Genomic DNA, 13387 nt, shown 5'->3' with positions numbered 1-13387 from the left:
GGGGCCCACGAGGGTGGAGGGCGCGCTTGGGAGGGGTAGGCACGCCCCCCTACCTCGTGGCCTCCTCTTTTGTGTCTTGACATAGGGTCCAAGTCTCGCGGGTCTTGTTTGTTGAGAAAATCACGTTCCCGAAGGTTTCATTCCGTTTGGACTCCGTTTGATATTCCTTTTCTTCAAAACCCTAAAACAGGCAAAAAAAACAGCAATTCTGGGTTGGGCCTCCGGTTAGTAGGTTAGTCCCAAAAATAATATAAAAGTGGATAATAAAGCCCAATAATGTCCAAAACAGTAGATAATATAGCATGGAGCAATCAAAAATTATAGATACGTTGGAGACGTATCAAGCATCCCCAAGCTTAATTCCTGCTCGTCCTCGAGTAGGTAAATGATAAAAATAGAATTGTTGATGTGGAGTGCTACTTGGCATAATTTTAATGTAATTCTTCTTAATTGTGGTATGAATATTTAGATCCGAAAGATTCTAGACGAAAGTTCATATTGACATAAAAATAATAATACTTCAAGCATACTAACTAAGCAATTATGTCTTCTCAAAATAACATGGCCAAAGAAAGTTCATCCCTACAAAATCATATAGTTTAGTCATGTTTCATTTTCATCACACAAGAATGCTCTCATCATGCACAACCCCGATGACAAGCCAAGCAATTGTTTCATACTTTAGTAATCTCAAAGCTATAAACTTTCACGCAATATATGAGCGCGGGCCATGGACATAGCACTATGGGTGGAATAGAATATAATGAGGGGGGTTATGTGGAGAAGACAAAAAAGAAGAAAGTCTCATATCAACGAGGCTAATCAATGGGCTATGGAGGTGCCCATCGATTGATGTTATTGCAAGGAGTAGGGATTGCCATGCAACGGATGCACTAGAGCTATAAATGTATGAAAGCTCAACAAAATAAAACTAAGTGGGTGTGCATCCAACTTGCTTGCTCACAAAGACCTAGGGCACTTGAGGAGGCCCATTGTTGGAATATGCAAGCCAAGTTCTATAATGAAAAATTCCCACTAGTATATGAAAGTGACAAAACAAGAGACTCTCTATCATGAAGATTAAGGTGCTACTTTGAAGCACAAGTGTGGCAAAGGATAGTAACATTGTCCCTTCTCTCTTTTTCTCTCATTTTTTGGGGGCCTTCTCTTTTTTTTATGGCCTTTCTATCCCTTTTTTATATATATTCCTCACTTGGGAAAATGCTCTATAAAATGATGATCATCACACTTCTATTTATTTACAACCCAATGATTACAACTCGATGCTAGAACAAAGATGACTCTATATGAATGCCTCCGACGGTTTACCGGGATATGCAATGAACCAAGAGTGACATGTATGAAAGAATTATGAACGGTGGCTTTGCCACAAATACTATGTCAACTACATGACCATGCTAAGCAATATGACAATGATGAATGTGTCATGATGAACGGAATGGTGGAAAGTTGCATGGCAATATATCTCGGAATGGCTATGGAAATGCCATAATAGGTAGGTATGGTGGTTGTTTTGAGGAAGATATAAGGAGGTTTATGTGTGAAATAGTGTATCATATCACGGGGTTTGGATCACCGGTGAAGTTTGCGCCAACTCTCAATGTGAGAAAGGGCAATGCATGGTACCGAAGAGGCTAGCAAGGATGGAAGGGTGAGAGTGCGTATAATCCATGGACTCAACATTAGTCATAAAGAACTCACATAATTATTGCAAAAATCTACAAGTCATCAAAAACCTCGGTACTACGTGCATGCTCCTAGGGGGATAGATTGGTAGGAAAAGACCATCGCTCGTCCCCGACCGCCACTCATAAGGAAGACAATCAAATAACACCTCATGTTTCAGATTTGTTACATGACGTTTACCATACGTGCATGCTACGGGACTTGCAAACTTCAACACAAGTATTTCTCAATTTCACAACTACTCAACTAGCACGACTTTGATATTATCACCTCCATATCTCAAAACAATCATCAAGAATCAAACTTCTCTTAGTATTCAAAACACTCTTAAGAAAATTTTACTAATCTTGAATACCTAGCATATTAGGATTTTAAGCAAATTACCATGCTATTAAGACTCTCAAAATAATCTAAGTGAAGTATGAGAGATCAATAGTTTCTATAAAATAAATCCACCACCGTGCTCTAAAAGATATAAGTGAAGTACTAGATCAAAACTACATAACTCAAAAGATATAAGCGAAGCACATAGAGTATTCTAACAAATTCCAAATCATGTATGGCTCTCTCAAAAGGTGTGTACATCAAGGATGATTGTGGTAAACTACAAAGCAAATACTCAACTAATACAAGACGCTCCAAACAAAACACATATCATGTGGTGAATAAAAATATAGCTCCAAGTAAAGTTACCGATAGAAGTAGACGAAAGAGGGGATGCCTTCCGGGGCATCCCCAAACTTTGGGTTTTAGGTGTCCTTAGATTATCTTGGGGGTGCCATGGGCACCCCCAAGCTTAGGCTATTTCCACTCCTTGTTCCATAATCCATCAAATCTTTACCCAAAACTTGAAAACTTCACAACACAAAACTTAAAGTAGAAAATCTTGTGAGCTCCGTTAGCGAAAGAAAATAAAAGACCACTTCAAGATACTGTAATGAACTCATTATTTATTTATATTTGTGTTATACCTACTGTATTACAACTTCTCTATGGTTTATTAACTATTTTACTAGCCATAGATTCATCAAAATAAGCAAACAACACACGAAAAACAGAATCTGTCAAAAACAGAATAGTCTGTAGTAATCTATAGCTAGCGCAAGATCTGGAACCCCAAAAATTCTAAAATATATTTCTGAACGTGAGGAATTTGTCTATTAATAATCTGCAAAAATAATTAACTAAATATCACTTTCCAAATAAAAATGACAGCAGTTCTCGTGAGCGGTAAAGTTTCTGTTTTTTACAGCAAGTTCAACAAGACTTTCCCCAAGTCTTCCCAACGGTTCTACTTGGCACAAACACTAATTAAACACGAAAAACACAACCAAAACAGAGGCTAGATAAATTATTTATTACTAAACAGGAGCAAAAATCAAGGAATAAAAATAAAATTGGGTTGCCTCCCAACAAGCGCCATCGTTTAACGCCCCTAGCTAGGCATAACAAGCAAGAATAGATCTAGGTATTGCCATCTTTGGTAGGCAATCCATAAGTGGCTCTCATAATAGATTCATAAGGTAATTTAATTTTATTTCTAGTAAAGTGTTACATGCCTTTCCTTAATGGAAATTGGAATCTAATATTTCCTTCCTTCATATCAATAATTGCACCAATCGTTCTAAGGAAAGGTCTACCAAGAATAATAGGACATGAAGGATTGTAATCTATGTCAAGAACAATAAAATCTATGGGCACATAATTCCTATTTGCAACAATAAGAACATCATTAATCTTCCCATAGGTTTCTTAATAGTGGAATCCGCAAGGTGCAAGTTTAGAGAGCAATCATCAAAATCACGGAAACCTAACAAATCACACAAAGTCTTTGGAATCGTGGAAACACTAGCACCCAAATCACATAAAGCATAGCATTCATGATATTTAATTTTAATTCTAATAGTTGGTTCCCACTCATCATAAAGTTTTCTAGGGATAGAAACTTCCAATTCAAGTTTTTCTTCATAAGATTGCATCAAGGCATCAACGATATGTTTAGTAAACGCTTTATTTTGACTATAAGCGTGAGGAGAATTTAGCACGGATTGCAACAAAGAAATACAATCAATCAAAGAGCAATTTTCATAGTTAAATTCCTTGAAATCCAAAATAGTGGGTTTAGCAACATCTAGGGTTTTAATTTCTTCAATCCCACTTTTATCAATTTTAGCATCAAGATCAACAAATTCCGAATTCTTGGAACACCTTCTAGGTAAAGGTGATCATATTCAGTCCCATCATTATCAAGATTCATATTGCAAAACAAAGACTTAATAGGGGACACATCAATAACTTTTAGATCTTCATCTTTATTTTCATAGGAACTAGAAGAACACGCTCTTATAAAGGCATCTTTCATGACAAGATTCAGCAAAGCAGTATTAATTTCACAAGATTCAGCATCGGTAAGAGGAGCAATCGGCGTGCTAATAAAATCATTGTTGTTGGTATTGGTGAAGTCACACAATTTAGTATTATCTTGAGCCATCATGACAAGCAAGCAAACTAACACACAAGCAAACAAAAAGCAAGCGGGCAAAAAGAGGCAAACGGGAAAGAGAGGGAGGAAAGAGAGAGAGAGGGCGAATAAAACGGCAAGGGTGAAGTGGGGGAGAGGAAAACGAGAGGCAAATGGAAAATAATGTAATGCGGGAGATAAGGGTATGTGATGGGTACTTGGTATGTTGACTTTTGCGTAGACCTCCCCGGCAACGGCGCCAGAAATCCTTCTTGCTACCTCTTGAGCACTGTGTTGGTTTTCCCCGAAGAGGAAGGGATGATGCAGCAAAGTAGCATAAGTATTTCCCTCAGTTTTTGAGAACCAAGGTATCAATCCAGTAGGAGGCTATGCGTGAGTCCCTCGTACCTGCACAAAACAAATAAATCCTCGCAACCAACGCGAATAGGGGTTGTCAATCCCTACACAGCCACTTACGAGAGTGAGATCTGATCGATATGATAAGATATTATTTTTGGTATTTTTGTGATAAAGATGCAAAGTAAAATAAAGGCAAAGTAAAAAAGCAAAGGAAATAACTAACTAGTAGGAGATTAATATGATGAAGATAGACCCGGGGGCCATAGGTTTCACTAGTGGCTTCTCTCGAGAGCATAAGTATTCTACGGCGGGTGAACAAATTACTGTTGAGCAATTGACAGAATTTAGCATAGTTATGAGAATATCTAGGTATGATCATGTATATAGGTATCACATCCGAGACAAGTAGACCGACTCCTGCCTGCATCTACTCCTATTACTCCACTCATCGACCGCTATCCAGCATGCATCTGGAGTATAAGTTAAAAACAGAGTAACGCCTTAAGCAAGATGACATGATGTAGAGGGATAGACTCATGCAATATGAAGAAAACCCCATCTTGTTCTTCTCGATGGCAACAATACAATACGTGCCTTGCTGCCCCTACTGTCACTTGGAAAGGACACCGCAAGATTGAACCCAAAGCTAAGCACTTCTCCCATTGCAAGAAAGATCAATCTAGTAGGCCAAACCAAACTAATAATTCGAAGAGACTTGCCAAGATAACCAATCATACATAAAAGAATTCAGAGAAGATCCAAATATTGTTCATAGATAAACTTGATCATAAACCCACAATTCATCGGTCTCAACAAACACACCGCAAAAAGAAGATTACATCGAATAGTTCTCCACAAGAGAGGGGGAGAACATTGTATTGAGATCCAAAAAGAGAGAAGAATCCATCTAGCTACTAACTATGGACCCGTAGGTCTGAGGAACTACTCACACTTCATCAGAGGGGCTATGGTGTTGATGTAGAAGCCCTCCGTGATCGATGCCCCCTCCGGCGGAGCTCCGGAACAGGCCCCAAGATGGGATCTCGTGGATACATAAAGTTGCGGCGGTGGAATTAGGGTTTTGGCTCCGTATCTGATCGTTTGGGGTACGTAGGTATATATAGGAGGAAGGAGTACGTCGGTGGAGTAACAGGGGGCCCACGAGGGTGGAGGGCGCGCCTGGGAGGGGTAGGCGCGCCCCCCTACCTCGTGGCCTCGTCTTTTGTGTCTTGACGTAGGGTCCAAGTCTCGCGGGTCTTGTTTGTTGAGAAAATCACGTTCCCGAAGGTTTCATTCCGTTTGGACTCCGTTTGATATTCCTTTTCTTCGAAACCCTAAAAATGGCAAAAAAACAGCAATTCTGGGTTGGGCCTCCAGTTAGTAGGTTAGTCCCAAAAATAATATAAAAGTGGCTAATAAAGCCCAATAATGTCCAAAACAGTAGATAATATAGCAAGGAGCAATCAAAAATTATAGATACATTGGAGACGTATCACATAGCAACGAGAGGGGGAGTGTCGTCCACGTACCCTCGTAGACCATTAAGCGGAAGCGTTATGACAACACGGTTGATGTAGTCGTACGTCTTCACGATCAGTCGATCCTCGGTACCGAACGTACGGCACCTTCGCATTCAGCACACGTTCAGCTCGGTGACATCCTGCAAACTCACGATCCAGTAGAGCTCGGGGAAGAGTTTCGTCAGCATGACGGCATGGTGACGATGTTGATGAAGCTACCGCAGAAGGGCTTCGCCTAAACACAGCTACAGTATGACTGAGGTGGATTATGGTGGAGGGGGGCACCACACACGGCTGGGAGAGATCTTTGTGATCAACTTGTGTGTCTAGAGGTGCCCCCAGCCCCTGTATATAAAGGAGCAAGGGGGAGGCCGGCCGGCCCTTGTTGGTGCGCCAGGAGGAGGAATCCTCCTCCTAGTAGGAGTAGGATTCCTCCCTTTCCTACTCCTACTAGGAGGGGGAAAGGAAGGGAGAGAAAGAGAAGGAAAGGGGGCGCCCCCCCTCTCCTAGTCCAATTCGGACTAGAGGGAGGGGGCGTGCTGCTTGCCCTAGGCCGGCCCCTCTCTCTTTCCCTTATGGCCCAACAAGGCCCATTAGCCCCCGGGGGGTTCCGGTAACCCCTCCGGTACTCCGGTACAATCCCGATTTTACCCGAAACTCTTCTGATGTCCAAATGTAGGCTTCCAATATATCAATCTTTATGTCTCGGCCATTTCGAGACTCCTCGTCATGTCTGTGATCATATCCCGGACTCCGAACTACCTTCAGTACATCAAAACATATAAACTCATAAAATCGATCGTCACAGAACTTTAAGCGTGCGGACCCTACGGGTTCGAGAATTATGTAGACATGACCGAGACATGTCTCCGATCAATAACCAATAGCGGAACTTGGATGCTCATATTGGTTCCTACATATTCTACGAAGATCTTTATTGGTCAAACCGCATAACACTATACGTTGTTCTCTTTGTCATCGGTATGTTACTTGCCCGAGATTCGATCGTCGATATCCCAATACCTAGTTCAATCTCGATACCGGCAAGTCTCTTTACTCGTTTCGTAATGCACTATCCCGCAACTAACTCATTAGTTGCATTGCTTGCAAGGCTTATAGTGATGTGCATTACCAAGAGGGCCCAGAGATACCTCTCCGACAATCGGAGTGACAAATCCTAATCTTGATCTATGCCAACTCAACAAGTACCATCGGAGACACCTGTAGAGCACCTTTATAATCACCCAGTTACGTTGTGACATTTGGTAGCACACAAAGTGTTCCTCCGGTATTCGGGAGTTGCATAATCTCATAGTCATAAGAACATGTATAAGTCATGAAGAAAGCAATAGTAGTAAACAGAAACGATCAAGTGCTAAGCTGACGGAATGGGTCAAGTCAATCACATCATTCTCCTAATGATGTGATCCCATTGATCAAATAACAACTCATGTCTATGGTTTGGAAACTTAACCATCTTTGATCAATGAGCTATTCAAGTAGAGGCATACTAGTGACACTATGCTTGTCTATGTATTCACACATGTATTATGTTTCAGGTTAATACAATTCTAGCATGAACAATAAACATTTATCATGAAATAAGGAAATAAATAATAACTTTATTATTGCCTCTAGGACATATTTCCTTCAGCGCCTACCCCCCTGGGCGCGCCCCCTGCCTCGTGGCCCCCGTGGTGCTCCTTCGGCCTCAACTCCAACTCTATATATTCGTGTTCGGGGAGAAAAAAATCAGAGAGAAGGATTCATCGCGTTTTATGATACGGAGCCGCCGCCAAGCCCTAAACTCTCTCGGGAGGGCTGATCTGGAGTCCGTTCGGGGCTCCGGAGAGGGGAATCCGTCGCCATCGTCATCATCAACCTTCCTCCATCACCAATTTCATGATGCTCACTGCCATGCGTGAGTAATTCCATTGTAAGCTTGCTGGACGGTGATGGGTTGGATGAGATTTATCATGTAATCGAGTTAGTTTTGTTAGGGTTTGATCCCTAGTATCCACTATATTCTGAGATTGATGTTGCTATGACTTTGCTATGCTTAATGCTTGTCACTAGGGCCCGAGTGCCATGATTTTAGATCTGAACCTATTACGTTTTCATGAATATATGTGAGTTCTTGATCCTATCTTGCAAGTCTATAGTCACCTATTATGTGTTATGATCCGTTAACCCCGAAGTGACAATAATCGGGATACTTACCGGTGATGACCGTAGTTTGAGGAGTTCATGTATTCACTATGTGTTAATGCTTTGGTCCGGCACTCTGTTAAAAGGAGGCCTTAATATCCCTTAGTTTCCAATAGGACCCCGCTGCCACGCGAGGGTAGGACAAAAGATGTCATGCAAGTTCTTTTTCATAAGCATGTATGACTATATTCGGAATACATGCCTACATTACATTGATGAACTGGAGCTAGTTCTGTGTCACCCTATGTTATAACTGTTGCATGATTGATCGCATCTGACATAATTATCCATCACTGATCCATTGCCTACGAGCTTTTCATATATTGTTCTTCTCTTATTTACTTTTCCATTGCTACTGTTACAATCACTATAAAAACGAAAATATTACTTTTGCCATCGTTACCACTACTATCATATTACTTTGCTGCGGTTTCCAGGTGTGGTTGAATTGACAACTCAGCTGCTAATACTTGAGAATATTTTTTGGCTCCCCTTGTGTCGAATCAATAAATTTGGGTTGAGTACTCTGTCCTCGAAAACAGTTGCGATCCCCTATACTTGTGGGTTATCACCCCTCCCCATGTATGTAAAGGGGGGAGGAGAGGAGGTCAACCCTAAGAGGGGGCGCGCCATGGGGGAGTCCTACTTGGACTCCTAGTCCAAGTAGGATTCGCCCCCCCCTTCCTAGCCCAAGTAGGAGAAGAAGGGAAAGAGGAGAGAAGAGAAGGAAGGAGGGGGCGCCGCCCCCTCCCCTTGTCCAATTTAAACTGGGCAAGGGGGCGCCACCTCCGGCCAGCCCTCTCTCTTCTCCACTAAGGCCCATTGTGGCCCATTAATCCCCCGGGGGGTTCCGGTAACCCCCCGGTACTCCGGAAAATACCCGAACCTATCCGAAACCTTTCCGGTATCCAAACATAACCTTCCAATATATCAATCTTTATATCTCGACCATTTCGAGACTCCTCGTCATGTCCGTGACCTCATCTGGGACTCCTAACAAACTTCGGTTCATCAAAACACGAAACTCATAATACAAATCGTCATCGAATGGTAAGCATGCGGACCCTATGGGTTCGACAACTATGTAGACATGACTGAGACATATCTTCGATCAATAACCAATAGCGGAACCTAGATGCTCATATTGGATCCTACATATTCTACGAAGATCTGAAGGAAATATGCCCTAGAGGCAATAATAAAGTTATTATTTATTTCCTTATATCATGATAAATGTTTATTATTCATGCTAGAATTGTATTAACCGAAAACATAATACATGTGTGAATACATAGACAAACAGAGTGTCACTAGTATGCCTCTACTTGACTAGCTTGTTGATCAAAGATGGTTAAGTTTCCTAGCCATTGACATGAGTTGTCATTTGATTAACGGGATCACATCATTAGGAGAATGATGTGATTGACTTGACCCATTCCGTTAGCTTAGCACTCGATCGTTTAGTATGTTGCTATTGCTTTCTTCATGACTTATACATGTTCCTATGACTATGAGATTATGCAACACCCGTTTACCGGAGGAACAGTTTGTGTGCTACCAAACATCACAATGTAACTGGGTGATTATAAAGGTGCTCTACAGGTGTCTCCGAAGGTACTTGTTGGGTTGGCGTATTTTGAGATTAGGATTTATCACTCCGATTGTCGGAGATGTATCTCCGGGCCCTCTCGGTAATGCACATCACTTAAGCCTTGCAAGCATTGCAACTAATGAGTTAGTTGCGGGATGATGTATTACGGAACGAGTAAAGAGACTTGCCGGTAACGAGATTGAACTAGGTATTGAGATACCGACGATCGAATCTCGGGCAAGTAACATACCGATGACAAAGAGAACAACGTATGTTTTTATGCGGTTTGACCGATAAATATCTTCGTAGAATATGTAGGAACCAATATGAGCATCCAGGTTCCGCTATTGGTTATTGACCGGAGACATGTCTCGGTCATGTCTACATAGTTCTCGAACTCGTAGGGTCCACACGCTTAAAGTTTCGGTGACGATTTGTATTATGAGTTATGTGATTTGATGTACCTAAAGTAGTTCGGAGTCCTGGATGAGATCGGGGACATGACGAGGAGTCTCGAAATGGTCGAGACGTAAAGATTGATATATTGGACGACTATATTTGAACATCGGAAAGGTTCTGAGTGATTCGGGTATTTTTCGGAGTCCCGGGGAGTTACGGGAATACGGGGAAGGAGTATTGGGCCTTAATGGGCCTTAGTGGGAAGGAGAGGCAGCAGCCAGGAGGTGGCGCGCGCCCCTCCCAAGCCCAGTCCGAATTGGACAAGGGGTTTGGGGTGCGGCCCCCCTCTCCCTTCCTTCTCCACTCCCCTCCTTCCCCCCCTTCTCCTAGTTGGACTAGGAAAGGAGGAAACCTACTCCTACTAGGAGTAAGAATCCTACTCCCTTGGCGCGCCCCTTCTAGGGCCGGCCTCCTCCTCCCTTGCTCCTTTATATACGGGGGCAGTGGGCACCCCAAGACACAACAAATTGATGGTTTGATCTTTTAGCCATGTGCGGTGCCCCCCTCCACCATACTCCAGTTTGATAATACTGTAGCGGTGCTTAGGCGAAGCCCTGCGTCGGTAGAACATCATCATCGTGACCACGCCGTCGTGCCGACGAAACTCTCCCTCAACACTCGGCTAGATCGGAGTTCGAGGGACGTCATCAGGCTGAACGTGTGCTAAACTCGGAGGTGTCGTACAATCGATACTTGATCGGTTGGATCGTGAAGACGTACGACTACATCAACCGCGTTGTGCTAACGCTTCCGCTTTCGGTCTATGAGGGTACGTGGACAACACTCTCCCCTCTCGTTGCTATGCATCACCATGATCTTGCGTGTGCGTAGAATTTTTTTTGAAATTACTACGTTCCCCAACAGTGGTATCAGGGCCAGGTTTTATGCGTAGATGTCATATGCACGAGTAGAACACAAGTGAGTTGTGGGCGATATAAGTCATACTGCTTACCAGCATGTCATACTTTGGCTCAGTGGTATTGTTGGATGAAGCGGCCCGGACCGACATTACGCGTACGCTTATGCGAGACTGGTTCTACCGACGTGCTTTGCACACAGGTGGCTGGCGGGTGTCAGTTTCTCCAACTTTAGTTGAACTGAGTGTGGCTACGCCCGGTCCTTGCGAAGGTTAAAATAGCACCAATTTGACAAATTATCATTGTGGTTTTGATGCGTAGGTAAGAACGGTTCTTGCTAAGCCCGTAGCAGCCACGTAAAATTTGCAACAGCAAAGTAGAGGACGTCTAACTTGTTTTTGCAGGGCATGTTGTGATGTGATATGGTCAAGACATGATGCTAAATTTTATTATATGAGATGATCATGTTTTGTAACCGAGTTTTCGACAACTGGTAGGAGCCATATGGTTGTCGCTTTATTGTATGCAATGCAATCGCCCTATAATGCTTTGCTTTATCACTAAGCGATAGCGATAGTCGTAGAAGCATAAGATTGGCGAGACGACAACGATGCTACGATGGAGATCAAAGTGTCGCGCCGGTGACGATGGAGATCATAACGATGCTTTGGAGATGGAGATCAAAGGCATAAGATGATGATGGCCATATCATGTCACATTTTTTGATTGCATGTGGTGTTTATCTTTTATACATCTTATTTTGCTTAGTTCGACGGTAGCTTTATAAGATGATCTCTCACTAATTATCAAGGTACAAGTGTTCTCCCTGAGTATGCACCGTTGCGAAAGTTCTTCGTGCTGAGACACCACGTGATGATCGGGTGTGATAGGCTCTACATTCAAATACAACGGGTGCAAAACAGATGCACATGCGGAATACTCAGGTTAAACTTGACGAGCCTAGCATATAACAGATATGGCCTCGGAACACTGAGACCGAAAGGTCGAGCGTGAATCATATAGTAGATATGATCAACATAGTGTTCACCATTGAAACTACTCCATCTCACGTGATGATCGGACATGGTTTAGTTGATATGGATCACGTGATCACTTAGAGGATTAGAGGGATGTCTATCTAAGTGGGAGTTTTTAAGTAATATGATTAATTGAACTTAAATTTATCATGGACTTAGTCCTGGTAGTATTAGCATATCTATGTTGTAGATCAATAGCTCGCGTTTAGCTCCCCTGTTTTATTTTTGATATGTTCCTAGAGAAAATTAAGTTGAAAGATGTTAGTAGCAATGATGCGGATTGGATCCGTGATCTGAGGTTTATCCTCATTGCTGCACAGAAGAATTATGTCCTTGATGCTCCGCTAGGTGACAGACCTATTGCAGGAGCAGATGCAGACGTTATGAATGTTTGGCTAGCTCAATATGATGACTACTTGATAGTTTAGTGCACCATGCTTAACAGCTTAGAATCGGGGCTTCAAAGACGTTTTGAACACCATGGAGCATATAAGATGTTCCAAGAGTTGAAATTGGTATTTCATACTCATGCCCGTGTCGAGAGGTATGAGACCTCTGACAGTACTTTGCCTACAAGATGGAGGAGAATAGCTCAACTAGTGAGCATGTGCTCAGATTGTCTGAGTACTACAATTGCTTGAATCAAGTGGGAGTTAATCTTCCAGATAAGAGAGTAATTGACAAAGTTCTCTAGTCACTATCACCGAGTTACTAGAACTTAGTGATGAACTATAATATGCAAGGGATGACAAAAGTAATTCCCAAGCTCTTCGTGATGCTGAAATCGACAAAGGTAGAAATCAAGAAAAGCATCAAGTGTTGATGGTTGACAAAGACCACTAGTTTCATGAAAAGGGCAAAGGGAAGAAGGGGAACTTCAAGAAGAACGGCAAGCAAGTTGCTGCTCAAGTGAAGAAGCCCAAGTCTGGACCTAAGCCTGAGACAGAGTGCTTCTACTGCAAAGGGACTGGTCACTAGAAGCGGAACTGCCCCAAGTATTTGGCGGATAAGAAGGATGGCGAGGTGAACAAAGGTATATTAGATATACATGTTATTGATGTGTACTTTACTAGTGTTTATAGCAACCCCTCGGTATTTGATACTATTTTAGTTGCTAAGAATAGTAACTCGAAACGGGAGTTGCAGAATGAACAGAGACTAGTTAAGGGTGAAGTGACAATGTGTAT

Source organism: Triticum aestivum, chromosome 1A (assembly GCF_018294505.1).
Source record: "Triticum aestivum cultivar Chinese Spring chromosome 1A, IWGSC CS RefSeq v2.1, whole genome shotgun sequence".
Classification (NCBI taxonomy): Eukaryota; Viridiplantae; Streptophyta; class Magnoliopsida; order Poales; family Poaceae; genus Triticum; species Triticum aestivum.
This window is presented reverse-complemented; position numbering follows the sequence as displayed.